The sequence below is a fragment of the Arvicola amphibius genome, chromosome 1 (genome assembly GCF_903992535.2).
Source record: "Arvicola amphibius chromosome 1, mArvAmp1.2, whole genome shotgun sequence".
Classification (NCBI taxonomy): domain Eukaryota; kingdom Metazoa; phylum Chordata; class Mammalia; order Rodentia; family Cricetidae; genus Arvicola; species Arvicola amphibius.
The window spans coordinates 30,159,772-30,187,013 of NC_052047.1; the positions used below are offsets into that span (position 1 = coordinate 30,159,772).

The window sequence follows — 27,242 nt, forward strand, 5'->3', positions numbered from 1 at the left end:
GTCCTTAGTGGCAGGGAAGGCTTGTCATGGCGGCGGCGACACAAAGCTGGCCGCTCACATTTCATTCATACATGGAAAGAAGTCAGGACAGGAAGTGCGGTGAGGGTGTGACTCCCTCAAGGTACACCCCCCAGTGGCACACTTCCTTTAGTAAGGTTCCACCTTCTAAAGGTTCCATAACTTCCCTGAACAGCGTCACCAACCACGTGTTTAATTTAATGTGACCCTGTGGGGACATTTCTCATTCAGCTTCCTCACAGCTTTCGTCTCATCCTTTTTAGAAGGTCCTGCAGACTCATCCTTTATTCTCTTGAATTACATGTCGTTTTTTTCTTTTTGCCATCTCTGCGGCTATCATCCTGGTGCATGGTGCTCTCTTTGCCTGCCTGGGCCGCTTTAGTAGCAGCACTTCCGGAGGGTGCAACACATGCTTTTTGGCGGGTTTAGTTGAGGGTGTTCCGTTTCCAGTGTTCTCTCTCCTCATGGGCCCTTGTAACAGGCTGCACAGAGACTAAATATTGCACAGAGGGCACAGCCAGGCATGTATTTGACTTCTCCTTCATCTGAAGCTTGAGGGAAGAGAATGAAGGACACCCAAATCAGTTAATCCGTAAGGCTCATGGGAACTCTGTCATCTTTCTGCCTGCCAACCTGCCTGCCTGCCTGCCTGCCTTCCTTCCTGCCTGCCTGCCTATCTATCTATCTATCTATCTATCTATCTATCTATCTATCTATCTATCTATCTATCTATCTACCTACCCACCTGCCAACTTACCTATCGTCTGTCCACCTACCCACCCACCCACCCATCTATCATCTGTCTTATTTGTCCGTCTGTCTGTCTGTCTGAGGAGGGATCTCTCTATCCTGGCTGACTTAGAATTTACTGTGCAGACCAGGCTGGCCTTGAGCTCACTCGTGCCCAGCTGAAGTCCTTATCCTCAGTGACTGTCCTTGAGCATAAATAACTTCAGGATTCCAGCAGAAGAGCCCTCCCTGACCACCGTACCCATGGGGTCATTTGAGCAGTGCTGCCCAGGAAACCGCCGCCGGGCCTGGCTGTTTCTAGAGAAACTTGCAGTAGTTTCTCCCGCTGAAGGGCAAGACTTGCGCTAAGGCTTCAATCACAGAGAACCACTGGCCACAAGGCTGCCTTCCTTAGTGGTGTTTCTGTCTCTCTTTGCAGGGTTCCAACAGTAGCTGCAGGGAGCCCTGCAAGTGGCTCTGGCATCCCTTGTCTCTCCATATTAGAATCTTCTGACCCTTGCTTCAACCATCACCTTCCCGGTGAATTCCATGTAAGGGTGACCATAGCTCCTGCTTGCTATGAGTCTTTCCTGCTTTCTCTTTTTTCCTCAGTTTCTTACGCTCCAGCTACTTACCTATGACTTACTATCTCCTGCTCTTCAGGTGTTAGCTATAGGAAGTGTAGGGGGTCTTCATTTCTCATGCTCTTCCTACATCTCCACTGCCATGGCAATGCCCGACGCCTAGCTGATGTTACACATGTGTTATGTATGTGCATGGTTTGAGTGAGACAGGCATGTGTTTTCCATTGTGCTGCATAAGCCATGTGTGGGTCAGACCTGAATGGGAAGACTCTGATGGAGTCGATGTGTGCCTTTCTCGCCTGGATGTTCTAGTGTTCGGGGAGGAGGAAGGAAGAGGCCCAGGCTAGCAACACACATACAATCTGTCACTGTTTGTTTTGCCAACATGACACGGACCTAGACATACCTTGGAAGAAGGAATCTTTTTTTTTTCCCCAGGAGTTATTTGATTTTATTTTCATTCCTTTTTATATTTTTTATTGAGCTATATATTTTTCTTTGCTTCCCTCTCTTCCTCTCCCCTCCTCTTCTACCCTCTCACATGGTCCCCATGCTTTCAATTTATTCAGGAGCTGGAAGAAGGAATCTTAACTGAGAAATTACCTCCATTAGATTGGCCTGTGTCTCCAGCGGGCACATCTCTGGGACATTTTCCTGCTTTCCAATTGGTATGGGAAGATCCAGCCCAATGTGGGTGGGGTGGCATTCCTGAGCAGGTGGGTCTGGGCTCTATAAGAAAGGTAAGCTGGCATGGGGTGGTGCACACCTTTGAGAGGCAGAGGCAGGCAGATCTCTGAGTTCGAGGCCAGCCTGGTTTACATAACCAGTTCCAAGACAGCCAGTACTTCACAGAAAAACCCTGTCTTGAAAAACCAAATAAATAAAATAAAAAAGAAAGGTAGACTATGAGCCTGGAGCAAGCTGGTGAGCAGCGTCTCCTTCATGGTTTCTGCTTTAGTTCCTACCTCCTGGTTCTTGCGCTTCCCTCCCTAAATGCTGAACTGAAAATGGAAGATGCCCATTCCATTCTGAGCTGCTCTTGGTCAGTGTTTTGTTACAGTAATAGAACCCAAACTAGGACACATGCTTTTCTAGAATGGCCCACCATGGGAAATGTAACGGTTGGGTAGACAGCCATGTCAGTAACTCGAGTGGCCTATTGCTAAGGAAGGGAGAATGGGTCAAGGCAGGATAATTGGTGCTTAGTAATCTGAATGAGTGAATGCCCAGTCTTTCCTCTGTGTTGTCTTTAAGAATGTTCGCATCTGCATAAACTTCTTTTTTTTTTTTTTTGGTTTTTCGAGACGGTTTCTCTGTGGCTTTAGAGCCTGTCCTGGAACTAGCTCTTGTAGACCAGGCTGGTCTCGAACTCACAGAGATCCGCCTGCCTCTGCCTCCCGAGTGCTGGGATTAAAGGTGCATAAACTTCTTTAGAAGATCCTTTATTTGAGGGGGGGGAGGAGGGAGGAGGGGGAAGAGGAAGGGAAAGGGGAGGGAGGGGAGAGAGAGACTATGAATGTGGGTGCACGTTTGCCACAGCGTGTGGCATGCATATGGAGGTCTGAGAACAACCTCGGGTGTTAGTCCTTGCCTTTTGAGACAGGGTCATTGTTGTTCCACTGCATACAGCAGGCTCCCTAGCCTCCTGTCTCTCTGCAGGGACTCTGGGGCTTGCAGATGCTTGCTTATGCTATGTTCCCAGATTTTAGATGAATGCTGGAGATTTGAACCCTGTTCCTGAAACGTTTAGAGCAATCACTTTTACCCTCTGAGCCGTGGCTCCAACCTTTAGCATCTTCTTTTGATACAAGTCACTTATTAATGAGAAGACTAGTGTTAGATTGTTTCATTGTCTTTGAAATACAATATAATACTTTTTTTTAAACAAACTTTGAAACAGTGTCTCCCTCTTGCTTGAATGGCAGCCCAAGATGGAAACATGACTTGTTCAGATGGGGTGGAAACAGCTGGAATTTGAGGCGGCTGAGGGGCCCCTTGCTTCTTGGCAAGAACCTCAGCGCAGAGGAAGATGCTGGGAGGACAGTTCTTCATTGATTTATGTGTTTTATCTGCTGGTCAATGAGATGCTCAATGAGATGGTCTTAGCTAGCAGCCACATCTAGACGTCAGGAAGAAGGATATGAGCTGTTTTTAATCTGAAGACTATATGAAGAAATTTGAATAAAGTAAAAAAAATCAACCCTTTAAAGTGAGCTCCAGCGTTGTCAGGTTTTGGTGAGTTTTGAAGTTCTCCACATATGACTTAGAAATCAGGGATGCTATTTACTTTCTCTGTTGAATTTTTCTTTTTTGGGGTGGGTGGGTGTATGTTTGTGAGAGGAAACTCAGTATCCTTTCTCCTTCACTTTCTCTTGTATCCACACTACCCCCGCTTACTGACATCCTTTCTGTCTCCTTTCCTACGTGAGATCTCACCAGCTTTCCCCCCCATTGTCGGGTCAGGGGAGGACTTTATTGGTTCTGCATTTGACCTTTCTGTGGTATCAGTACTGCCCTGTGGAAACCCTCCCAAAAGTCGTGGTTAGAAACAACAGTTTTTTATTTTGCTCACAGATACAAGGATCCTCAGCTCAGCCAGGCCTTCCTCTTTTAGATTCCCTTTGAGGCTGCCTGCAAGACAGAAGGCCGGGGGGTTTCAGATGGCACTGGCCTGGGAAGATTCACACAACTGGGACTCCTGAGCGGTCCCTTCCTGTGGTTTCTTCACAGAACGGCCTCTGAAGAGCAGGACTCCCGTGGAGGACTGTCAGTTGCTAAGTGTGGCCTTTTCTGCTGTGCCTCAGAGCGGACCTTACTTATGCCTCAGTGAAGGGGAGGGGTAAAGGGTCCCCCTCCTTCCCAGGAGCATCAAAGAATCTGCAGACCTATTTTAAAACCACTGCCTGGCCTTTTCTCTGTTCTTTGTTCAAATTAGACCAGTCAGTACTGGAGCCATCAAGTTCCTTTTGCTGTGCCTCCTAACTCTGGGTACCCACAGTGGGGGAGGAACACCAGAGTAATATGTGTACCTTTGCTTTACGCCTTTAATCCACTCGGGAGGCAGAGGCAGGCAGATCTCTGTTCGAGGCCAGCCTGGTTTACAAGAGCTAGTTCCAGGACAGTTTACCAAAGCAACACAGAAACCCTGTCTCGAAAAAAACAAAACAAAACAAAACAAAAAATTCTCCATGACTTAAAATCCACTTACAGCAGATAAGGTGCATTTCTGAAATCCCAGCAGTCAGGAATGTGAAGCCAGAGGCTTGTGAGTTTGAGACCAGCTTGGGTTCCATATCAAGACACTGTTTTTTTTTTTTTTCCTTAAAGCAGGCATAGTGGCACATTCATGAGGCTAAGGAAGGAAGATGATAAATTTGAGGTCAGCCTAAAGTGCACATTGAGATCCTGTCTCAAGAAAATGATCAAACAAAATGAATTTATTACATTAAAACATAATGGTTGGGCTGGTCAGATGGCTCCATGGCGAAAAGACACGGTAACCTGAGCTTGATCCCCAGGACCCACATGATGGAAGACAATCAACTTACGCAAGCTGTCCTCTGACCTTCATGTGTGTGCTGTGACACATGCATGCCCCATACATGTATGCGTGCACCTACAAAATAAAGTAAAAATAAGTTAGATAAAAATGTAATTACATAGGTATTTATGGAGGTACCATTTGACATTTCACTAGACGGTCAGCTCACGCTAGCTGGCATATCCATCAGCTCAGATGTAATTTGTTTGTGTGAGATCATTCAAATTCTTCAATTTTCTTCACAATTTCTTATAAATTTAATTCTCTTCGGTACTTGTAGTTTCTAGTCGACAATGTACTTGATTCAGAAGTGCCTCATTTTTTTTTCCCCCTGAACTGAGAGGCCCAAACCCAGGGCCTTAACTCTTGCTAGGTAAGCAGTCTACTGCTGAGCTAAATCCCCAACCCTGAATTGCCTCTTTTTAAATGACTGTAGATTTTAATCTCCTCCCTGACACCAAGAATTCTCTGCTTCTGCCTGTTCTCTCTTAATTGGTCATCTCCGGGTCTCTTGGTCTGTTTCCATCCCTCGTCAGTCTAGCTAGCATGGGCACCTAGAGCACTGTCTAGAACTCTCTCCTTCCTCGGCTATCTGCCACTTTAGAGTGACTTTCTAAAACTTGATTATGACTGGTACTGCTGGCCCAACTAAAAGCTCTCTGATGCTGTTGGTCCAGATCCCTGAACACACACATCCCGATTTCATCATGATTTGCTTCTCACAAACTCAGATCTTAATTCTCACCGTTCCACACTTACGCACTTTTCTTTTTGGTGTCGCCACACCGGATTTCTCTCTGTGTTTTAACTTCCTGTTTCTTCCGTCACCCATTGTCTCCACTCTGTATTGTATATCTGTGTGTGCAGAGTGTATATGTGTTTGTGTGCATTGTTTGTAATGCGTTATTGTTTAAAAGTATCTCTCGGAGGGCAGCGAGGTTCACCACTGCTACCAAACACATCACAAAACAATTTCTTTATATTATTTAGCACACAGTTCTTACCATGTAGGTTGGAGCTATTGAGGATTTCATAGCATATTAATATTTTAATCTTTTGCACATAACAGCATTGTGGTAAGTATAGTGAGAAGCTTCTATTATTTGGAATGATCCCTGTGATTAGCCTAAGTGTGGGATAAACATTTGTAATGTTTAGAATTATGCAAGTCAAAGTTTTTACATCCCTCAGTTTCACTTTTAGGTAAAAGCACACACGCTCAACGTAGTTGTGTGTGCATGATATTTTCATTTATACATGCTTTTGGGGGACACACCATGTTGCCCAGGCTGGTTTCCTGTCTCACTCTCCGCCGCATGTTGGCATCCAGTGGTGCACCTCCATGCCGGCCTTGCCCCTGCAGCTCTTCTCTCAGATGGCATAGCTTTTATGTAACTCCTTGTTCTGCAGCCTTTGATTTTTTTTTTTTTTTAAACCAGGCACATGTAAGTAATTTGTTGGCTTTCTTTGTTATTCTATTCTCTAAGATCCTTTGAGGCTCTCTATATAACTTAATGACTTTGAACATGTAAACACTAATTAACTTATGAAGGGGCTGACATTTTGCCACTCTTATTTATGATGCTTGTTAGTTTCACAGGCTCATCCTCCTTCCTCCCTTCCTCCTCTCCTTCCTTGTATACAGCAACTTTATTGAGGTGTAATTCATGTACTATAAAACTATTCTTTAAAAGTATGTTGTCCAGGGCTGGAGAGATGGCTCAGCCGTTAAGAGCATTTGCTGCTCTTACAGAGGACCTGGGTTCGGGGTTCCCAGCACCCATATTGTGTCTCACCCAGTTCTAGTGGACCCAGCACCCGTTTCTCATCTCCCTGAGCACTGCATGTATGTGGTGCATATGCAGAGAAAACACCCATACGCCCAAAAATAAATAAATCTTTTAAAAAGCATGCCCTCCAATGGGCTTTTGAACATTTATATTACCCCTAAATTTGAAAACATTTAGAACTTTTTTATTATCCCCTAAAGAAATCCTTTACCCATTAGCGGTCATCTCTCCTTCCTACATACTAATTTCTATTGTCTCAGAAATTGAGTCATAGGCTCTCTTCATATTCTTAGTATACTTATTGTCTGGTTAGTTGCAAAAATCCTTCTTAGATACTAATTTGGATTGTATTAGCGAGTGTTTGCTAGAGCAAAGTCAGTGTGTGTGTGTGTGTGTGTGCGCGCTTACATGCACACACACGCATCCATGCAGGTAGAGGAAGGCAGACAGACATGAGAGTGTTTGGAAGTTTTAAATTTTAAGGAATTGGCTCCGTGGTTGTAGAGACTTGCCAAGTCTGAAGTCTGCAGAGTAGACGGGCAGGCTGGAGACCCAGAAATGAATTGTAATTTGGTCTGCTGGCCAAATTTACCAGTCTTCTGGAAAGATTGGTGTTTTTCCATTCAGGTTTTACCTGATAGGATGTAGCTCACCCACAGTTTGGAGGCTGTTGGGTTTTGTTGGCCTGTTTTGAGATAAGGGTCCCCATATCTTTTCTAGGTTGGCCTTAAACTTGTGAAACTCTTGAGTCAGCCTTCTGAGTAATTGGAATTACTCACAGTTTGTTTTCCTTAGTTCACTGATTTATATACTAATCTCATATTAAACATGTGTTCAACCACCTTGGCACCATGCCTAGCCAGAAACGGACACATAAAACCAGCCACCACATAGGTGTTTTTGAGAGGTCTGACAGACTGGTTGGAAGAATTGTGGCGGGGGGGGGGGGGGGCCCTTTGTCCTTTCACCCCTCTGGGGAGAAGCTTTAACGGGGACCAGCCTTAGACCATTCCCAACCATGAGCTTCCCTGTCTGTTAGTTTGCATGGCTTCCCATCTAATCAAGGTGATCTGCCAGAGTCACAATCAGAGACTTCCCTGTGTGCCTGTTGACTTCATTCCCAGGTGATTTTGGAACCTGTCAAATTGACAAACCCTAGCCATATTAGCTGGAAATACTTGGCTTCCAGAACTCCATACTGTCAAGGATTGCCTCTGACAGTCATTGGCTTGTCCTCGGCTTTCTTTCCTGGTTCTTATTCTTCTTCATGCTCGGGTGCCCCAGGACTTGGCTCCTAGACCTCCTTCCCATCTAAAATATTGTCTTTATGACAGTTGGTGTAGTTGGATATTCTCAGTTATTCCCTGCTGTAGACCAGCTTGGGATCCTAGCTAGCTGGCCTTGGTGTTATTTGCTGGATAGCACAATCCAATTATGTCAATATCTGCTATGTAATGAAATAACATATTACCACAGAAGCCTCCCAGAAAACAGCAACGCTGAAAGAGATGTTACCAAGAGTCACCTTATAGTTGATCACTAACATTTACAAACCTTTGGCTAAGTTTTTATCTTGGTGTTTGTGTTAGGTATATATGTATGTATGTATGTGTATGTATGTGTGTGTATATATATGTGTGTATGTCTATATGTATGTATGTGTATGTGTGTGTATATGTGTGTATATGTCCATGTATGTATATATGTGTGTGTGTGTGTGTGTGTGCTTGAATATATGGAGGCTAGAAGCCAATACTGGGTGTCTTTCTCAGTTGCTGTCAGTCTTATTTTTTGAGACAGGGTCTCTCGCAGTCCCCAGGACTCACTGATTTGGCTAGGCTGGCTGACCCATAAGCTCCAGGATCTGTCTCTCCACCTCCCTTGAACTGGGATTGGCGCGGTGTACCGCAGCGCTCAGCTTCTTATGTAGGTGCTGGGCCTCTAAAACTCAAGCCCCCTGTTTACATGGAAAGTGCTTTTACCAGCTGAGCCATCCCCAGGTCTTGATGTAGATAGCAAGCACTCTGGTTCTCCTGAGCCCCTTCCCAGCCCTCCTTTGCATATCCACCCGTTCATTTGTTTTATTTATTTATTTTTTAATCTTACTGTGTATGGATGTTTTGCCGGCATGTATGGCTGGGCACCATTCATGTGCCTGGTGCCTGAGGAGGCCAGCAGAGAGTGTGTTGGGTCCCCTGGGACTTAAGCTGTGAGCCTCCAGGCGTGTTGTGGGGCAGGTCTTCTGGAAGAGCAGTCCCCGGCTCTTCAGCCCCCCATTTGTGGTTTTAACCACCATCCTGATCATCCCCCAAAGGAACAGCTGCCTTAGAAAGCAGATGTTTTTACCCTCACACCTTTGAGGGCCACTTCTATCCTAGTTAAACATTCACTGGTTTTTTCTTTGTACCGGCCCTCTCACATGGTGAGTGAGTGTCCCTGGCACACCTTGACTGGCACTGGTGAGCTGCCCCAGCTGTGCCGTTGCTTGGCTGTGACGGAGCTGGAATTAACTTCTTGCCTTTCTCTCAGGGCTAGACGCAGTTGAAGATTGCTGCCTGTACTTAGCTTAACAAACTCAATGGAGGGAGGGGTCGGGCGCGGACTGTTTACTTTGGGGGCTCATCTTAGCCGCGTGAACTGGAGGGAGGCTAACAGACCATAGCAGACAACAACTGCCTGGCCCGGGTGTGGAGCTTACCTCCTCCGCCCCCATTCTTACCTTTTTGTACTTTTGTAGAAATTCATGATTTGGGGGCCTGTGAGGATCTAAGGGCACTGGGTGCAGAGCGTGAGGACTTGAGTTGGATCTAAGGGAAAGATGCTGATTTAATGTCAGAGCTACGGGAAGTACTGTTTGAGGAACCATGGCTGTGTTTGCCAAGCACCACAGTAGGATCAGGCAAAGATTTGGGGACAGGAAGAGTTGAGCTTGGGATCCTTTAGGTGAGTCCAGTGGACAATGCATCTGCGAGGCTGGTGCCAGAGGAGAGGGAGGCCTGAGTCCCAGATAGCAGCTCTGTACTGGCATAGCCAGATTTGAATGTGAGCCCTCTGGGGAGCTGGCCTCAGAGGTAACATCAGTGGGCAGGAGGGTGGGGACTGAAGCCCAGGAAGGGTGCCTGGGGAGAGGAAGAAAACAACGCTCCATGGCTGATCCTAGTACTCTAGAGGCTAAGGCAGCTGCACGATCGACACAGCAAGATCCTCGTCTCATAAAACAGGCAAAATAAAGCTAGGATAGCGTGTGGCATCTCATGGTCCAAGTGGAGAGAGTATTTTAAGATATGGAGGGAGACATGCTGCTTTTGAGTGCACTGAAGACTCGGGCTGGATTCTGACTCAAGTTTCAGGAGCTGTGGAGAGCCTTGGGAACAGCGGCTCCTGGGAGTACGGGCAGGACAGGCGAAGGAGACTGAAAAGGAGAGGATGAAGTACTAAAGAGAGACCACTGTTTGGAGGGCTTTTATCTTAGAAGGAGACAAAAATGCCGAAGTAACTGAGGGGCTTCCCCCACGCCCTCACGGTAGAGGGGATGTTAGGAGATGTGGGTGTGACCCTCCTTCAGAAGGAAGAAAGCAATAAGACTTTTGTCACCTTGAGGCTGCCATTCTCCGTCTTAAATGGTAGCTGGGGGATGTTTGTGTTGGCTCCGGAGTATTGACTCCCCTGGCTTTCTTCAGGGAGCCTTTGCGATTTTCTTTCTATCTCCTTTTGGCTTGCTTAGTCTCATTGTGTATCGTGATAGATTTTATCTTTCACATTTCTGGTAAATGGTGATTATTAGGAAGTTGAACCAATTGTGTGTAGAAAATGCCAAAGACGTTTAGCAGGGAATGTGTTTCCCAAGGCCTATTGTTTCCCACAGAAAGGAAACCGCTGGCTTCTTGCATGGATGAGGATAAAGTTATTTTGTGAATGCAGTATTTTTTTTCTTTCAACTGACTAGCATTTTTCATACTGTGATCAAAAGAAATTACTTTATGAAAACAGTTTAATGGGACATGCAGACTTCGATTGTAAGCAGGGATCTACTGGAAGCCCTTAGAAAAATCCAGCCCCTTTTCAGACCATTTTACATTCTAGAGGTAGTTCACGTCATTAGCTTGGGAAGAAAGGTACATTGAGAAAGTTAGAAGTACGTATTTAGTTTTTAATAACTTTCAAAAGTAATAAAGAGTTTTAGTTGACTGTAAGGAAGGAAATGGGCAACATGGGATGCTTCAGTCCAAAGGAAAAGGGAAAAATGCGTATTTTTGCGTATGTAGTATTATTTACACAGTTACTTTTCCATTGCTGTGAGCACAACCTGAAGCAGAAACATTTACTTTTACTCACAGTTCCAGAGGGTTGCAGTCCATCACCGTGGGGAAGGCAGGGAGGAGCAGCTCAGTTGATGGCTCGGAGTCTATGGCAGGGACTGATTGGATCATAGTGGACCAGGAATCAGAGAGCTTGACAGGGGTCAGGGGCCAGGTTATGAGCCCGTGAAGCCCAATTCTAGTGATTTATTCTTCAAGTTAGGCTTCATCTCCTAATGACCCCACAACCTCCACAAATAACACCACCCACCAGGGAACGAAAGTCTCAAATGCGAGCTCCAAACCAGAACCATGTGTGAAATGCACTCGAGGTGTGTGCACACAGTCTGATCATGTGTGACATGCACTCGAGGTGTGTGCACACAGTCTGATCATGTGTGAAATGCACTCGAGGTGTGTGCATACAGTCTGATCATGTGTGACATGCACTCGAGGTGTGTGCACACAGTCTGATCATGTGTGAAATGCACTCGAGGTGTGTGCACACAGTCTGATCATGTGTGACATGCACTCGAGGTGTGTGCACACAGTCTGATCATGTGTGAAATGCACTCGAGGTGTGTGCATACAGTCTGATCATGTGTGAAATGCACTCGAGGTGTGTGCATACAGTCTGATCATGTGTGAAATGTACTCGAGGTGTGTGCACACAGTCTGATCATGTGTGAAATGCACTCGAGGTGTGTGCACACAGTCTGATCTGTCACTCTGAGTTAAAAAAGTGAGTCTTCAGGTAATTTGTTTAAAAACAAAAATTTAGGCGGGCGATGGTAGTACAAGCTTTAATTCTAGCACTTGGGAGGCAGAGGCAGGTGGATCTCTGAGTTTGAGACCAGCCTGGTCTACAAAATGAGTTCCAGGACAGCCAGGAGAAACCTTTCTCAAAAAAAAAAAAAAAAAAAAAAAATCGCAGCAAACCAAGTATGTGATAGGTTTATGTTTGCCTTTCTAAAACACTGGATTTCTTCTATTTTTGTGTTTTATAGTCTCTGATTCTGTATCCAGGAACAAACCCTAAATGTGTCTGGCAGCAATGATGCCATCCGCTTTCTGAGCATCTATGAAAAGCATTCATGGACGAGAGTGTGAGAAGGGCCAGTGGGGATGTTTGGGCTGTAAGCTGTGCAGTGCATAGACACACTTTTGCCATCCCTTTGTGACCTCCGAATGGTGGTGTGACTGCTCAAGGGGCACCTGTGTGTAGCAGACAGATGACACATTCCCCATGTGATGTCACTCAGTCTCTGCCGACTTGTTTTCTGATCTCCACCCCGCCCACTGTGGGTGGGTTAAAGTAACGGCGGCTTTCCATGCAGACAGTTGAGGAATGGAATACACGAATGTAAACAAGCTTGGGTCAGCTAGTGATAAATGTCCACGATAAAAACGGGATGGGAAGTAGTGGCCTGGCTCACACTGTAAGTTCTTCTGAACCCCTCTTCCCTTTGTTGATTGAGAGTCACAGTAACTACCTCCTTAGAGTTGTGTGGGCTTAATTAAGAGGCGTGGGAAACGCACCTACCAGAGTACCTGGCACAATGCCCACAGCCAAGTGAGGGATATGTCCCCCCCCTTTTGTCTGAGTCATCCAGATCTTCGGGGCAGTGCCAGTAATATACGTCAGTTATAGTGTACTTAAGCCGTGCCCTTGAGTGGGCTGGAAGATCTTGTTGAAAAGCAAAGTAACAGGTATAAACCTTGAAGATGTTGTGCTTGGTGAAATAAGCCAGACCCCCAGAGGGCAGGTAGCTGTGATTCCAGTTCACTGAGATGGCAAGTGGGTGGGCGGCTGGAAGAGGCCAGGGTAGGGTAATGGGGCATCACTGTGTCACGGGTACTGAGTTTTGCAAGATGCAGAGAGAGCTGGAGTCTGATGGTGGTGGTGACTGGACATGGGTGTGAATATCCTGTGTGCACTAGAAAACGGGTAGGATGGCAGAGGACATGTCATGACCGTCACACCATGAGCACGCGCGCGCACACACACACACACACACACACACACACACACACAGATCCCCCCTTCGTGTTTTCCATATGTACCAGTGAATCAAGAGCCATCAAGTGGTAGGTTCTGGAATAGTGTGTCTGTGAGATTCCCACAAGATGGAAGCTCCGTTGGAAATTCTCTTTCCTTCTCCGAGGTGTTCTTTGGAGAGCCAAGAGTACAGTGGTGGCTGGAAAAGGCATTTTCTATTGTTCTGTCAATTGAGAAAATATTTCTTGGGTTCTCATTGTGCTCAAAACAACAACACAGAAGTGTTGAGTGACACCTGCCAGCTATTGTTCTAAGTTTACACTAAACAATCCTCAGGGTACTTCTACAGTCTTTTCGAAGCTTCATGAAATAGCCCTTAAAGGCATTGTTCTCATTTTGCAGTTGGGAAGCCTAAGGCTCTTGAGTAAGTGGCTTTCTACTTTAAAAACATTTTTTAGACGTGTTTCAGTTCATAGACACAAAGGCAGGGCATTCCAAATCGCAGAAAGGGGCTGGCAGATGTAGGTGCAGGACTGTGTGAGACATATTTGTATGAAGCGGAGTCGAGAGAACATTAGGGACATAGGTTGGTGGTTTTGTCTTTGTCATTACAATCTTGACTCCCAGGACAGTGCGGTCCCCTACTATCTGGTAGGCATCGCTGGCCGCAATGTGCCTTAGGAAGCAAAGCTTGGGATACTGTAAGGTCCCTAAAGAAGGGAGGGCAGAGACCAAGTAGGATTCCCACATAGCCTTCTGTTGTGGTCAAGTGGAAGGGTATTTTCTGTTTTAGCATTCTAGGCACTGGGAGTCACAACTCATGACGATTGAGTTGTTGAGTCGAGCCGCAAGAAAGGCAGGCTATGGAGATGCTCAGCAGGTAAAGGTGCTTGTTGAACCTGATGATGGGGTTACAACCTTGAAACCCATATGGTGGGGAGAAGGAGCGTCTTCCTCAGCAACAACAACCTACAATAATAGTGTAAGAATATTTTTTTTTTAAAAAAAGAGGGAGGTGGAGCTGTGTGGTCCTAAGAGGGGGTGAGGCCCATGGAGTTCATACGCGTGTGTAAATGACCAAGGGAGATTTTCCAGTTTTGTAGGTTTTGTTTTCATTTTGAGACAATGGTCACCTGAATACATAGGTGAGATGCAGTTTAGCTTTGGAAAAAGGAGGATTAGAAGTAAAATGTCTATGGGGTGAAGTGCCTGGGAAGGGGGGGACCCAGGGGTCTGAGTTGACTAAATGGGGTTGGCCTTGGGCTTCTGCATCCAGTTGAAGAGATGGAGTGTCCTTGAGATGATGGGGGTGCTGTTGGTGTGGAGACTTGACAAGCCAGGTGTCTTCTTCAGAGGGTACTCAGCAGGGTTGGGCACTCTTTAGAGTAACAGTGACATGTGTTAGTCCATTTAAAGCAAGGTTTATCTACTCTTGGTCTATGTGTATGGGTGTTTTGCCTTCGTATGTGCCTGTGCACCATGTACGTGAATTGCCAATGAGGCCAGAAGAGGCTGTGGTGTTCTCTAGGAGCAAATTACAGACAGTTGTGAGCTGCCAAGGCTGTTGGAATTTGAACCCAAGTCTTCTGCAAGAGCAGGCAGTATTCTTGACTGCTGAACGAGCCATCTTGTCTAGTCCCTGTATTAGTTCCTTAGAAAAATAACTTACACAGCCAGGCACGGTGAAGATGAGGACAGAAGGATTTAGGGATCTGGGGCCGATCTCCATGACATACATAATGAAACTGAGGCCTGCGTGGGGCATAGGACTTCCTATCTTTAAAGCAACAACACTCTCCCCTACCCTACCCCCAATAACTTCAGAGGCTTTCTCATATAATATTTGTAGCCTAATATGCTGGCAGTTGATTATTTAGCAGAAAACTTATTTTTTAAGGGTCTGGGGAGATGACTCAGAGGATAAAGTGCATGCCAGGCAACCATGAGGATCACAGTTTGGATCTCAGCACCCTTTTCAGAGTAGGGAAGGTGTGGACCACTGTCATTCCAGGACTTGGGAGGCAAAGGCAGGGACTCCTCATAGAAAGCTGCTGAGCTAGTGCAGGCAGGACGCACAGAACTCTTGCCCCAGAGAAACCTTGTGTCAGGGAGTAAACTGCAGAGGTCGAGGAAGACACCAAAGTGACGTCATTCAGGCTTCTCTGTGCACACGCATAATCACTCATGTGAGTGCACGCGCACACACACACAAACACACAGACACCAATACAGACACACAGACACCACATACAGACACACAGAGACACACAGACATACACACAGACATACACACAGACATACACAGACACCACCATACACACACACACACACACACAAGAAAAGGAAAGTTGTTTGAAATAAGTTGGAAAGTACATACTTTAAACACTATAACTAGATATATAAATATTTTAAATTTGCTAATCTTTTGAATTACAGTCAGGGCATTTTCTGTATAATGTGTTTTAGAGTGATTTCCTTTAGGTCATAAAAGTTCATTTTTAGAGACAAAACATTTTCTTTTCACTCTCATTCTTGATGTGTAATACTTGACTAAATTACATAATTATAATAAACACAACTGACCTGAGCAGATTATAGGACAAATTTTCTTCCTGGCTGGCATATAGTTCTGTTAGGAGAAAAAAGCATTGGACCCTCTGACTCCAACAGCCTTTCTGGAGGCTGAAATCCAGAAGCCTTGGCTGTCCTTGTTCTGATGGCTGGTAGGAGTCTGGTGTTACGTTTAGACCCAAGGCTTTCCCAGACTAGAAAGGAGCAAGATAGCAAATAATATAGCAGGTACTGGGTTATTGATAAACAAGTTTGAGTATAGTTATTTTTAAGAAAGAACCAGTTTTGTTGAGATAATAATTCCCATACCACTATGAATTACCAACTTAACGTCTACAACTTGTGGCTACTGTGAACTCACAGACAGTTGCATCTCCACAGTTGATTGTTGTGCCTTCATCATTCCTCCCTTTTCTTCGGGTCCTAGGCGCCTGCTCATCTATTTTCTCTGTGTGTAGATCTGTCTGCTCTGGACATCAGCTTGTGTCAGTTACTATTTTACAGATCATCCGTTGTATAACACATTTCAGTACATTGTTTCTTCCAGTGGTAGGGTAATACTCCAGCAGGTACTCGTACCTCAGTTGACCATTCATTAGTAGGTAACATTTGGGCTATTTCCACCCTTGGCAATTGTATAAAAGGGTATGATGACCATGCATTTTGTGGGGGTGGTATATATTTTCATTTGTGTTTGTAACCCCAAGAGTGGAATTCCTGGGTGGTGTTTATCCTTTGCAGATCATATAGGTTTCTCCGGAGTTTCTCTTTTGACTTTTTGTTCCCACTAATGGTATGTGAGGGTTTAGCCATGTTCTTGTTGCCTAGTGCCATCAGCCTTAGTCGGCATGGAATGTGGCAGTGGAATGCCATATATTGCTGAGTCAAGTCCTGAGGGTGGAGAAGTCTATGGCCAAGGCAGAGCTGGTATCTGGAGAGAGCCCACTTCCTGGTTTGGTAGATAAAGGAAGCAAGCTCTCTTGTGCCTTTAGGGACAGTAGCATTGTCACTCAGGGGACCCCACCCTCATGACCTGGCTCCCCTGAAAGTCTGTCCTCTACTGAGTTAGTGTGTCAAAATGTGAATTTGGGAGCGGCACAGACGTCCATCCTAGCACCTTCCTTCTTACGTTGAAGAGCGGACTTTCTGTCATCATCATAACAATAACTCTTCGGGAGAAAAGTGGAAGAGAAACTGTTATTCTTTTTTAAAGACATAAGGTGGGAAGGCCAGTCCCATGAGGGGCTGCGGTCCCACGAGGGGTAGTGGCGGGTGACCCCAGGCGTGGTGGGGGGATCACCTTGGTGGGTGGAGGACCGCGGCCGGTGAGAGACAGATACATCATGCAGAGTAAGTCTAGAGTTTATCCAGTGGGTTATGAAGGGAAGGAGGCGAGGGAGGGGGAGAGAGAGATGGGAAAATGGAAAGACACAGAGAGCAGACTGCAGGCTGCAGGAAGCTGGATATCTGCTTCCAGTAGAGGAAGGGGAGGGGCTGGGAGGGGGCGTGGCTTGTCTCTTAAAGGGACAGGATACCCAGGTGACAGACCAGATCAGCTGATCTTAACTGAAACATCACTTATTCAAAACCACTGCCTAGAAATAAAAGTATTTTCCTTTCATATTTTAAATTTATTTTGGCATTGTATATCCGTGATTGTCCCTCAGAAGAACCCTTGCTACTAGTAACAATTCAACAAATACCAAGTGTCTACTGTATATGTTGAATATACTTGTATATATGTACAGTACTGTATACATACACATATTGAATATACATGCACTTTATATGTCGATTACAATGTCTACTGTAATGAACTATGTATATTAGTGAATACACTAATTTTTAAATTTTAGTTTTATTTTTTTGCTTAGTAACATTTCTGCACATTGTTTTTGGAACTGTATTAAATGTATCTTACTAAAGATTGCCTCTTTTTTTCTTTTCTTATTGAGGAGCTTCTTATTAGTTTATTTTTATTTTATGTTTGTGTTTTGGCTGCATGTATGCCTGTGTGTGGGTGTCAGAATCCCCAGAACTGAAGTTACAGATAGCTGTAAGCCACCATGTGGTGCTGGGAATTGAACCCAGGTCCTCTGGAAGAGCAACCAGTGCTCTTAGCACTGAGCCATCTCTCCAGCCCAAAGATTGCCTCTTTCATTCACCCCATTCTTTTTTAAATCTTTGGGTTATTTATTTTTTTTTTTTTGTTTTGAAATTTTATACTCTATCAGAGCGGCTCAGGGACAGAGTAAAAACAGAGAAGCATCTATTTGCAGTAGATGGTGATTAACACAGAGACCCACAATTTGCTAAGTCACCAGAAACAGCAGAATGCAGAATGCTCAGCGCTAAAGGGAATGGATACAGGGAACCTTCCTCCCAGGGCTCAGGGATCATGGTGAAAGAGTAGAGAGAGTAAGAGCCTGAGGCGTAGGGTGATTACAGGGAAGCAGTGGCTTCCGGACACTGCAGACAGCTGCACCGAGGGACTCGTAGCCATTGTGACTGCATCCACAAGATCTGTGCAAGTCCAAGCCAGACCAAGTCCCGCCATGGAGAAGGGAGTTGGGACGGAAATCCCATCCTTAGCTTCTGGGAGAGGGAGAGGCAGTTTTCTGTCTGGTAGGTCGACCGCACTCCAGTGGAAGGCACACACTGAAAAATATTTGGGCAGCACAAATTGGTCTTGACAAGTTTAAGGGAAAAAAAAGACACAAAGGTAGGGGGTTGGAGAAATGGGGGTGAATCTGGGAAGAGTTAGGAGGGAGATAAATATGAACCAAAACACATTGTACAGAATTCTCAAAGAACTAATAAAACAACAACCCCACTTAAAGAATTTGTGGTTAATCCATCATATTCAGTTACAAGCTCTAGGTTAAGTGTAATGTATGGTGCATCTTCCTAGTAAACCATAATTTATCATTTTCCCACCCCGGATGCCTTTTTTTTTAAATAGCACAAACGGCATTTGCGTGTAGAACTTTGTAGGCGGTTGAGTTCTCGAGTCAAGTCAGTGCTGTGAACATTTTAGAGGGCCTGTTCACATGCGGCTGTGTTTGTTGTCAGTCTCAGTGGTGTGGCTCGGTACCTTCCTGGGCCACGGGGGAGCTTCACGGTGCCCAGAAGACAGTTTGCGGCCCAGCTCACTGATGCATGGAGTGCCGTATCCAGTTGGCACTCAGAGTGTGTTGGATTCCAGGGTCTTCCTGAGGGACAAGGAGGGAAGTAGCCACTGTTTTTTTTTTTTGTTTGTTTGTTTTTTTCTTCAGAAGGGCGGCCCTGGGGTATGTGACTTTATGAATCTGGAGGAATTAGCTTATTTTGAGAACTTGTTTGGAGTTGAATTTTGTTGGAAACACACATTTCAGAAGTCAAACGCTAAGACAGCCCTTACCGCTCCCACGCCTGTTCCGTTACGGTCCCCTTCGGGTGATCCTTTGACCCACTTCTGCTGTAACTTTAAGTGCTGTTGAGGCTACCAGCCTAAGCTGGTATCTAATGCCTGGTATAGAACGCCGGATCCTCCTGTCTCCACCCCCACGTGCTAGAATTACAGGCATGCGCTACCACGCCCAGCTCAACATGCTATTTTCTTAAATACAGAATCCAACAGGGTTCTGTCGCTTATTTCACGTAGCCAGGTGGTCTTCTCCTGGCTTTTCACAGTGCATCTGTGTGTTGCAGCTGTGTGGAATGCATAGCCTCCCCACTTTTCACAGTGCATCTGTGTGTTGCAGCTGTGTGGAATGCATAGCCTCCCCACTTTTCACAGTGCATCTGTGTGTTGCAGCTGTGTGGAATGCATAGCCTCCCCACTTTTCACAGTGCATCTGTGTGTTGCAGCTGTGTGGAATGCATAGCCTCCCCATTTTTCACACATCCTTCTGTGTTTTCTGCTTTTCTTTTACAAACGACCCCATACTAATCTTGCTATCCAGCTGTCTCTCTGCTGCGCAGTTGTAAGTGGAGGGTGGTATTTCCGAGGTCAGTGGTTAATTGTAGACCTTGTGTGTGGAGGGCACCACTCCCAGCATCTGGGAGCACCTGTGCCCTCAGGGCCCTTGTGTAGGAAGAAAGGTCCCAAGGTCCCAGATGCTGTCTGTGTCTTTAAGCCAAAGAAACACTATTCTGACCCTGTTTCCTCAAGAAATAAGTAGCCATGACTGGCATTTCCTTTAAGATTGTAACATACTTGAGAAGATGGTAGCAGCGGAAAAGAACCGTTTAAGTTAGAGCCCTGGAAGGTTAATTCGCATTGTCCTGTGTCTCCAAATAGATAGCTGAAATACTGTTTGTTTTAGAGACAGGCCCTGGCTGGCCTGGAACTGGCTGTGGGGATTAGACTGGCCTGGAACTCATAGTGAGCTGCTTGCCTCTCCTTCCCGAGAGCTGGGACTTGAAGGTCTGCACCACCACCACTGCCTGCCGCTGCCCAGCCTTGAGATGCTTTTCCCCTTATGCCTGCTAGGCAAGTGCTCTACCACTAAGGAGCATTCCCAACCCTGAGGTTTTTGTTTGTTTATTTGTTTTTGCAACAAGGTTTCTCTGTTTAACAGCCCTGGCTGTCCTTGAACTCACTCTGTAGACCAGCTGGCCTCAAACTCAGAGATCCTCCTGCCTCTGCCTCCCCCCCCCCCCCCCCCCCCCCGGATTAAAGGCGTGTGCCACCACCGCCCAGTTTTTTTTTTATGTATGTATTTATTTATTTTTTGCAAGCACGTTCTTGACCAAGTTGTCAGTTGCCATACTTATTTTGCTAACTGAAGTGCCATGAACTTTTTGGTTTAGCCCTGGCTGTTAGGACTAACCCACTCCTGTTTCTGTCTTCCAGCCTTCGACATTCTGCACACTCTGCTTCACCCATGGAGAGTCACCGCTGCTGCTTCCCAGCGTGCCCACTTCAGTGCCTGTAAAGTATAAGCTCCAGGTTGAAAAAGCTTCTAGATGGATCCTTTCCAAGTCTGGTGTCTTTTCTACAAACCCTGTGCCTCAAAATCCATTTCTAAGTGGTAAGGATATATACTTTAAAAAAAAAAAATGAAGTTTGTTTATTTTGCATGTGGGTGGTAACAATGTGTTATGCCCAGACCACGGAGTCCCCCTAAAACCAACTAGGAGACTGATCCTGGATGTAAAAGCAAACAGCTTTTATTCTTGTACAAGTTTGCAAACCCCGTCTCTCGTTGTGTCTAACGTATTGAAATAATTGGAGAGCCCTGAGCTCAGTTAGGGTTGGGTTTTTGTAGTAGCAAAGGTTGGGGTAAGAGCTTTCTAAGATTCAGGCCCCTGGTTGGCGACATTTGTCTAGGGGTGTCCTGGTGAAAAGCAATGGGTGTGTGCTGGCAGGTGATCCTATTTATAACGGTTGGAATGTTAGGAATTTCCTTTGGACCGTCTGTTCCTGGGTGGTGCCTGGGTGGTCTCAGTTTGTGGTCTTTCTTGCCACCAGGTATTGCCTTAGGGAAAAATACTGAGACTCAGCCTCTGTTGAGCTTGTTGTGGCTGGGTCCTACACGTGGAGCTTGTGGGAGTCTGTCCTTCTATTACGTGGGTCCTGTGGACGGAACTGGGGGGGGGGGTTGTCAGCCTGGTGCCTGCCCCTTCAGAGGATGCTGGGAACCATGAGATGGTTGCTCTTTGGACTGCCTTTCCTAGGCGCTCTCTTTATATATGCTATAGTTATTTTTGGTAATTTCTTCTGAACTACATCCAAAAGTAGCAGTAACAGGTTTTTTTGGGGAGCTTTAAAACAGTCTTTCTGTACTGCCTTACTGCTATAACAATACCTTATATTAGTGAATGATACTAATAATTGCATTGGTCGCTTCTCATTGCTACGACAAAAATATTTGAGCAAGTCAACTTGAAGAGAGTAAAGATTTCTTTGGACTCGTGTTTCAGAGGCGTCAGGCTGTGGTCAGATGGCTCCGTGGCTTTTCTGCCGGTGGCAGCACGGTGATGGCAGAAAGGTATGGCAAATGGAAGTGACTGGGAAGTAGAGGAAGAGGACCGGTAAGGGCCGTCTCCTCTTTCCGCTGTTCTTCCACTGGGGTCCCCGGCTTACAGGGCATTACTCCTCACGCTCGGGGCAGGCCTTGCCCCCTCAGTTGCTAGCCAAGTCAGTTGACTCTGCCCTCCCCCCACTATTCCCAGACCTTAAAAATATTTTATTAGTTTCCTAGGGGAGACAGTCCAGAGTAACAGACACATGAACTTGCAGTGTGTACTTGACTGGCTTTTGTTCTCCATGATTTCTTCCAGTCTTGGTGATTGGAATTCATGCAAAAACATCCATGGACATCTTTAGAGTGGGGTGTGATGTCAGCTGCTTTTAGTGCATGGCCCTGCGTGTGCCTTTTCATATGTGAGGTGCCCTGCGTGTGCCTTTTCATATGTGAGGTTTACTCAGAGCATATCTGTGGACAGAAAGGGCAGAGGAGGAAGGTTGAGTAGAACACATAGCTACAATGGGAGGCTCTCTTTGAGGCAGTTAACACCTGTTTACCAAAGGCTTGCTATCTATGAACGAAATTGCCAAGTGACTATTAGAATACTAAAGAAGTCACCAGGTGGGAGGCCTGGTGTTAGAGGGGGCCTCAGTAGTAGAGGAAAGAAGGGGTCCCCGTGGTTCAACTCTAATTCTTACCATCAACTACATAAAGAGCGCAAACTAATTAGTCTTAGACATCAGTTTTCTCCTGCATGCAATGAGTCAATGAAATTGTTTGTGGGTTTGTTTAAAAAGGTTTTATGTAATACCTTGTTATTTCAACAAACAAAGAATTTGTACTTTATTTTATTGTCTTTATTTGAGGGTATGGTTTCTTCCCTCTCCCATCTGGTGAGACAGTTTTGGTCTATCAGTGAGTTACGAGACAGGAGTAAGGTGCCTGCTATAAGAATATTTTTCACTTAGTGCCTCTTTTTGCAAGTTGATGCCTTTCATCTTTTTCTTCCTGCATTCTTAGTCTTCTCTTCTGCTGACCCCCAGGACTCCCCTTCTTTGGCCCAGATGTCCTTTCTCTCCTCTTTTCTACTGTTCTCTGATGCATTAGTGGTGCTTATGTTTCCTGGACCTGCCTGACTATGTTCACCTTAGTTGCTTTTCAAGGTCAGTGAATTCAGCCTAGAACCCTTAAAAAAATTCAGGTGTATTTTGAAGAAGGCTAGGGGCAGCTGGAAGCCATTAACCAGCTAGTGTTGATGCCCTACGATTGAGCCCCAAGTTCTGGCCCTCCTTACTCCCTTCACTTCTGCCTTCTACCTCATCTTTGCTTGGGACTATTCCCTTTCTATGCTATTGAAATCAATGTCTTCATTTTAGTTCAAGATTTGTCTTAGTTAGGGTTTCTGTTGCTGTTGAGAGACACTATGACCATGGGAGCTTTTTTTGTTTTGTTTTGTTTTTGAGACAGTTTCTCTGTGTATCTTTGGAATTTGTCCTGTAGACCAGGCTGGCCCGAGACCCACAGCGATCCTCCTGCCTCTGCCTCCCAAGTGCTGGCATTATAGGCATGTGCCACCACCACCTGGCTCACGGCAACTCTCTTAAGGGAAACCATTTAACTGGGTGGCTTACAGTTTTGGAGGTTTAGTCCATTGTCATGGTGGGAAGCTTGGTGGCATGCAGGCAGACATGGTGCTAGAAGAGAAGCTGAGAGTTCTGCTACATCTGGATCCACAGGCAGCTGATCCACAGTCCTGGCTTCAGCATCTGAGACCTCAAAATCCGCCTCCACAGTGACACACTTTCTCCAAAAGGCCACACCTACTCCAACAAAGGCCACACCTACTCCAGCAAGGCCACCCCTCCCAGTAGTGTCAGCCCTTATGAGCCAAGCATTCAAACACATGAATCTATGGGGGCCATTCCCAGTCAAACCATACCAAGTATTCAGGCCTTCCCCAATCTCCCATAAAGCATTGCATCCCAATGACAATCAGGTCAGGGGTTGATAGATCTCTCTCTCTCTCTCTCTCTCTCTCTCTCTCTCTCTCTCTCTCTCTCTCTCTCTCTCTCTCCCTCTCTCTCTCTCTCCCTCTCTCCCTCTCTCCCTCTCTCTCTCTCTCCTGTAAGGTTGGTTTGTGGCTTATATAGCTGTTAAGGTAAAGGGAAAGCAACCAGTCAATGTAAATGAATGGCCGCAGCTATGTTCTAATAAAACTTTATTTAAAAAATTGGTTGTTGACCCCTTGTTTGGGGGGCTCTTGAACTGTTCCAGGGGTTGCAAAACAGAGGCATTTTAACACTGTAGTTCTTTTTAGTGTATTAGATGGAACATGTATTTGTTACCCAGTTGGGATAACTTCTTCAGTAGCTTCTTGGCTACCTGGAGCGACATTTCCTCCCCAATCCTGGTGTCAGCAGTCTCTCAAAGGAATCCTGATTCTTTTTGTTGTTGTATAGTTTATTTAAGAATACAATCCAGGCTCTAGGGGTTCTCATACAAATTGGCACTTTTGGTTTAGTTTCAGCATCCTAATGTATCTATTTCTTCATTTTATACTAATTTCAGCTACAAATCTGGTTCTTTATGACACCAGGAATAATACGACTAGAACGTTAAATAGTTACTCATACACAAGACTCTGAGCAATAAGAGAGTCTCTTCTGGCTTTTTAAAAAAATTATGGTTCTGGACATGGTGACTCATTATTACACTTTGGACACTGAGGCAGGATTGCTGTGATTTTGAGCAAACTAGCTGGGTATGGTGATATATACACCTTTAGTCCCAGCACTCGGGGAAACAGAGGCAGCTGGATCCTTGTGAGCTGAAGACCAGGCTGATCTATAGTGAGTTTTAGGGCAGCCAGACCTAGAGCTCCATAGTGAGACCCTCCCTCAAAACAAACAACAACAACAACCACCACCAAAGAACAACCTAAACCAACCAACAAATACAGCCCAATTGAGAGCAACAAACATTGCAGGTGTCTGTGAAGCTCCCCATTGTTTGACTGTCTGTGTGATTCCCCTCTGTTGTGCAGAAGGACAGTTCTTTTCACCATATTTACTGTTTCATTGTGTGAAATGCCACCGTTTGTTTGTCCTTTCTCCAGCTGATGGAGTCTAGTTGCCCTGGATTCTTTTGCATGCTTTTTGTAGGCATCATATGTTTTATTTACTCCGTCTCACATGTCCTCTGGGGTGGGATTGGTGAACTGTTTCTGGACATAGGGCACATGCCCCAAAGAATGCTTAGCAAAAGTACCGGGTGCGTTAGTTGTCTGTGGCCGTGTAACCGAGTCTTCCCTAAGGTTCCAGTTGACCCCAGTGACCATCATTCTCTGTCATTTGGTGTAGTCTGTTTCTTTGGAGTGCAGCTTGGTGAGTGCTTCTAGCCAGATCTTCTCATAAACCGCCATGATGATATTTTCTGGGGCCACAGTCATTTCAACCTGGGGTGGGGGAGGGGTGTCACAGAAACTTCCCTGGTGCATCCTGGCTCACCCTTGTGACTTTTGGCAGGATTTAAACCCTTCCTGGCTGTAGGTCAGAATTTTGTTTCTTTCTCTTTAGTGCTGGGAGTTAAACCTAGGGCCTCGTGTACAGTTGCCCACCCTGACTGTATTGCAGCGTATTTACGTGTTCAGTGGCATAAGGCACGTTCTTTCTGTTGCGCACGCATCACCCTCTTCCATCCGCAGAACCTTTTCCTGTTCCAGGGTTGAGTTGGTTGAAGTGAATGGATTCACAGCATCCATTCAGTGTAACTCTCCATTTGCCCATCCCATGGCGCTGCTTTCTGTTCAGGGTCTGACGACCTCCTGTGTGGAGTCATACCAGCATTCCACTGTCTGTGGCTGGCTTATTTCACTCAGCATGTTATTAAGGTCATTTATGTGCAGCATGCATCAGAATATCATGTTTTTGTTTTTTGTTTTTTGAGACAGGGTTTCTCTGCATAGCCCTGACTGTCCTGGAGCTGGCTCTGTAGACCAGGCCATCATTTTTTAAAGGCCAAATGGATACATTATGCTGGGACCCCATGTTGTAAAAAGAAACACACTCCAGAGACTGAGTTGTTGCCTTTTTGTTGCTGATGGGTTGCTTCGCTATGAACACTGGCATTCTTCGGCATTCTGTTTTCCCAGGAAAGTCTCCAAACCCACTCCATGCTGAAGAGAAGGGCTTGTGTATGGGTGTGAATACCAGGAGGTGGGAGCCATTGGCATGCCTCTAAGACATACCATAATAATCCTCTGTGTAGTTAAGCCAGCAACTGGCTATACTTATTTAGAAACACAATAACGTATAAGATGTAATGTTATTTTGCAGTCATCTATAATAGTTCTGTGGATCCAAAGACAACATCCACAAAACAAGGTCTATTGAAAGGAGTTACTTCCTATTTTTTTCCTCTTTTAAGAAAACCATTCAAAAAAAATCAGTTGATTTTTCTTAAGTATAAAGAGGCGGGGCTGGAGAGATGGCTGGGCAGTTAGGAATACTTGCTGCTCTGTCAGGGGATTACAGTTCAGCTCCCAGTACCCATGGCAGTTAGCCCACAACCTGTAACTCCAGTTCCAGGGAATCCAAGGCCCTCTTCTGGCCCCGGTCACAAAATAAATAAGATAAAACACATATAGAAAATAAGATAAAACACATATAGACAGGTTATGTTCTTCTCTCTCTTTTTAATATAAGCTGAGTGTACTGTAGCCCTTCCTTCCTTTGACATATCCTGAAAATCACTCTTTCCAGTTTGTTGGTTATCTTTTCTACAGCCGCGGAAGACCTCACTGAATGTATCAGAATTGGGCTGTTCCTAATCTCTGCTAATATGAAGTGCACTGCGGTGAACATACGTATGCTGCTTTTAATCTCACTGTTTCATACTTCAGGCGGGTGCTTAGAAGTGGCTTTGTACGGTCAGAGGCTAAGTGAATGTGCAGGTTTATTAGCTATTTCCAGATATAGCCTGAGAGTTAAGACTTAGTGTTCTCATCAGTGGGTGTTTGGGTATACCCAACTATGTCATAAAATATGTTTGCAAACCTTTGGGGGTCCTACTAAGTTAATTTCCACCTTCCTCCTCTTGAACGAGATTGGTTTTTCTATTGTAAAGTTGCATTTCTGCCTCTTAATTGTTCATTTCCTTAGCCCCTCCCCCCTTTTGGGCTTTTAGTGTGTTTTTTTTTTAAAATAAGCTCTTTTATTATAAGGAATACCAACCTTTGTTTCCTCCTGACAGCAGAGGTATTCTGTAATCCACTTCCTGCCTGCTTCATTTTTTTTTTTTATCCCTTCTCCATTGGGGGACCACTTATTTTTCTGATCATTTGATGTTTGATAGTTCCCCTTATATAGCCCAGACTCCAACTATTTCTTCAAACATTCCCCAGATAGAATTTGACTTTATCCATGGAACCAGTATTCCAGCATCCCCTTTATCAGCTATTGGTGTGGTGGCTATCTTCCTAGTTGAGAAAGAGAAGGCCCTTTTGCAGCTTTACTTAAAATGAATGCAGTAAGCAATACCTGCCATAGTTTAAAGTCCTGCAGCTTGGCAGTAGGTGGTAAGTCATAATCCCTGCCCTTGGGCAGTGGTCTCCTTGGGGAATTCATATTAAACGCGGGTCTAAATAAATGTGTGGTTAACGTGTCAAGAGAGAATTCAAGGGTCTGGGCATTATTAAATTGGAGAGGTTATGGGTTGCAATTTGATGATCATTTAAACTGAGATTTGAGAGATCGTTAGG

The 27,242-nt window shown here is 45.3% G+C and overlaps 1 protein-coding gene across 8 annotated transcripts in view; it reads left to right on the top strand.

Annotated features, from left to right (window-relative positions):
- Positions 1 to 27,242, top strand: part of Fryl (FRY like transcription coactivator) — a 232,418-nt gene that overhangs the window by 14,967 nt on the left and 190,209 nt on the right. For all 8 annotated transcript variants that reach the window (XM_038321732.1, XM_038321751.1, XM_038321741.2 and 5 more), the window contains exon 2: positions 20,368 to 20,545. The gene's annotated coding sequence lies outside the window, so the exon portion shown is untranslated. The remainder of the gene's footprint in view (positions 1 to 20,367; positions 20,546 to 27,242) is intronic.